The following is a 3,798-nucleotide window of genomic DNA, read 5'->3' as shown; positions in this document are numbered from 1 at the left end:
GGGAATATCAGCCTGTTATATGTAATAACAAAAACACTCGTTTGGTGTATCCAATATTGTTTGGACAAGATTCAATTCTATTTTTAGGAGATTTCAATTTCCTTTCCCATAAACTCTATGAAATACAGTACGTGGCATATTTATAGTGACCCCTTTGAAGAGTGTTACACTTCTGGACCCTTTAATAAGTCTAAATGAGATGGTCTCCCCCTCACCTCACTGAGCAAATAAATAGATGGTCGTGACAATCATTGAAATTAGGCACTGTGTCCTTTTCCCTCCGTGTTTCACCATCTGAAGGTTTCCAGTTCCTATAACAAAAGCTCTCTAAAGACGGTTCTAGGCAATAAAGACTATATGGAGGGCCATCTGGTGATTCCATTCAATTTATTTCTTTGACAAGACTTATAAATAAGAAAGCATAATTTCCAAAAGCAATCATCAAATTTACTATGCAAACTACCAGCCACAGCCCCTCTGCCCCTCTTCCCTTCTAGTGCACACGTGGGGCCTGCTTACATCATGAGCATTTTACAGCACCGTGCACTTCCAAAGCACTCCGCAAAATTAACCAATTTATTCTCAGAGAACGGAAGGTAGTGGTACCCAAATGCAACGAAATAAACTGCTGGGGCTTTTTCACATCCGGGGAAAATTACACAGACTTGCCCTCTCTGTTTGCAGATATTTACTGCCACCCGTTTATATCCCTCGGGTACTTTCCATGTCACAGGAGGTGACCCCAGGAGAAAAGACTTCCACACACTCCGCAAGGAACAGCAGCCTCGCCTCCCAGTGCCTAAGCAAATAGGGAAGCCTCGGCCTTGTCCCCAAGGCCCCCTGCCACAGGTTCACCCATCCCCCAACAAGCACCGGGATCTCAAATGGCCCGCAGCTGGAACTGTCCCACTCCTCTGGGTGACTCAGGACATCAAGGTGGGTATCATGGGATCCTGCTTGATTTCCTAAATCACCACTCTTGTCAGTCACCAGAGTCACATGAGTAACGCCTCTTGTGCTGGCATAAACTTATCTCCAGGACCCTGCAATCATTGAAATGGTTGGGGAATTTTTCCTTTGGATTTCCTCCCGGGGACCGTGATAGTGAGATATGTCTTTTAAACAGTATCTTGCCCATCCACACGGTGAATGCTACATACAAATGCTACATACAGATGATGTATTATAGAATTGTACACTTGAAACCTATATAATTTTATTAACCAACTAGGAGCCCAGTGCATGAGTTCGTGCACCTTGAAAGGAACTTTGGACAGCGAGGCTGCAGTGGGCACAGGGGCAGGTCTTGGACCATCCTCCAAGCCCACGCCCAGCCCCTCCCACTGTGGCCCCCGGTCCCCTGTCTGCCTGCCGGCAGCCCCGCTCCTGCCGCTGCCACCCTGCCACCACCATTCCCTCGCGCTGAAGGTGCCGGCCCCACTCGCACCCACTGACAGTATGGAGTGATTGGGGCTGGCACTGGTAGCAGGTGCGAGAGGCAGCTGCTGGACCCGATCACCCTTCAGGAGCAGGAGGAGGTGGAGAAGCCCTGAGGGGCGATCAGTGCCAGCAGCCACCGATCACACCCACTGCTCACACCCAATGATGGCACCGAGTGATTGGGGCCAGCACCGGGCTCCGGCAGTGGGTGCAAGCACTGGGCGGGACTGCAGCATGCAGGAGCAAAGAATTTTCAGTAACCACCAGAGGCTCACCCCTATGACAGCAACTAGCACTCCACCTTGGTCTGGTGCCCCCGCTCACCTGCTCCACCATCCCGACACAGCCGATGCCTGCCATGTTCCACGCACGCCCCCTGGTGGTCAGCACACATCATAGCAACTGGTTGTTTGGTTGTTCTGTGTTTGGTCTATTTGCATATTAGCCTTTTATTATATAGAATGTTACCCCAATAAATTTAATAAAATTTTTAACAAAGGATGGAGGATTGATATACACAACAGACTGTATGAATCTCAAGGGATTTATGCTGAATGAAAAGAAAAAAAGAGGGGGAAAAAGCCAGTGCTGAAAGGTTACATACTGTGTGATTCCATTTATGTCACATTCTGGAAATAACAGAATCCTGAAAAGGGGGGAACAGATTGGTGGTTTCCGGAGCTAAGGAGGGTGGGGCAGGAGGGAAGTGGCTGTGGCTGTAAAGGACAGGGCATCAGGTGGAATTCTGGTGCTAATGGAAGTGTCTGTACTTTGATGGGGTTGTCCGTATGCTAATCTATATGGGTGATAAAATTTTAGAGACATACATGTGTGCAAAAATGAGCACATGAAAAATGGGGAAATCGGGGCAGGACCAGTGAGTTAACCAGTGTCGATGTCAGGCTGCGATTTTCCACTCCAGTTTTTAGATATGTTTATTATTGAGGGAAACATGGGTAAAAGGGATCCCTCTGTATTATTTCATTCCAGTGCATGTAATTCCACAATTATCTCAAATAAAGGAAAACATTTAATTTAAAATGAAAGTGTACTACATCCAGGTTGTTGCTTGAATATTGGGCAGCAAGCAATCCAATCAATTAACGTGCATTTGTTGTTGGAAGTCCTGCCCTTTCACCCCTTATCCAGAGCAGAGACTGTGGTCCACACTCTGACTCAGTGTCCACAAGTATCTGTAGAACTAGCCAGGTGGGGTCAGGCAAATTCTTCCTTGTCCATTTCTAAAGCATAGCTGTTGACTTCTGGTTTTCCTTTGACCAATACTGACCTTACTTTTCTGTGAAAATGTGTTTAGAAGTCACTTTCATAGCATTATCAAATATCTTCTAGATTCAATGGGAAGAAATATTCCAGGAGCACTGACCCAATCTGAACACCTTGGGAGTATATCAGGAGCAGAAAGCTGGGGCAGCCCATGAACAACCTAAGAGCCGTCCTTAACACAGCAGCCAGAATCACCCCATAAGGCATGAGTGGGATGAGGCTACGTTCCCCATTTTTCTCTTTGTGAGAGTCCAAAGCATGACCACAACCTCCACAGCCCCACCCAGGCTGTGTCCATGGACCACCTTTTTGATTGCCTACTCCACGCATCCACTCATTCATTCATTCCAGGCAGTGGCCTCTGTCTGTTCCCTGGACAGTCAAGCACACTTCCACTCCAGGACCTTGGCACTTGCTTCTCTCTACCTGGAAAGCTCATTCCCTCCGTATATACAGGTCAAGACAGATCCAGATTTTGGGTGACAGAAGCTTATACAAGAATGGGGTAGGGGAGGAAGGTAGGGGCATTTTAAGGGAAAATAAAAGCAATAAAATTAAGCACAAGAGTGGATATTTATTTAGAACAAAAATCCTATATAATAAAAGCCTAATATGCAAATTGTCCCCTCGAGCAGTCATTGACCGGGAGTTCGACCACTTGCTATCATGTATGCTGACCACCAGGGGGTGGCACAGAACATAGCAGGCGTTGGCAATGTGGCACTGGCAGTGGGTGGCAGTGCAGGTGCTGCTGGCCCTGATGGGCCCTGACGAGAGCAGGACCACAGCGGGATGGTGGAGCAGGTGAGCGGGTGGTGCTAGGCCAAGTCAGGTACAAGCAGGAGCCTGATCACCCTGCTGATCACCCCACAGATGGTGACCGGCGGCGGCAGGGGGCAGGGCAAGTAGGTGGCACCAGGCCAAGGCAGAGTGCCAGGCAGGGCTGTGGGGCTGCAGGGCTGCAGGGCTGTGGGGCTGCGGGGCTGTGAGGCTGGGGGCGTGAGCTGGGGCCCAATCTCCGCAGGCCACCCTGAGGGGCCCCACCATGCATGAACTTCATGCACTGGGCCTCTA

The sequence above is a fragment of the Eptesicus fuscus genome, chromosome 4 (genome assembly GCF_027574615.1).
Source record: "Eptesicus fuscus isolate TK198812 chromosome 4, DD_ASM_mEF_20220401, whole genome shotgun sequence".
NCBI lineage: Eukaryota > Metazoa > Chordata > Mammalia > Chiroptera > Vespertilionidae > Eptesicus > Eptesicus fuscus.
The sequence above is the reverse complement of the archived record's forward strand: the minus strand, read 5'-3'. Positions refer to the sequence as shown.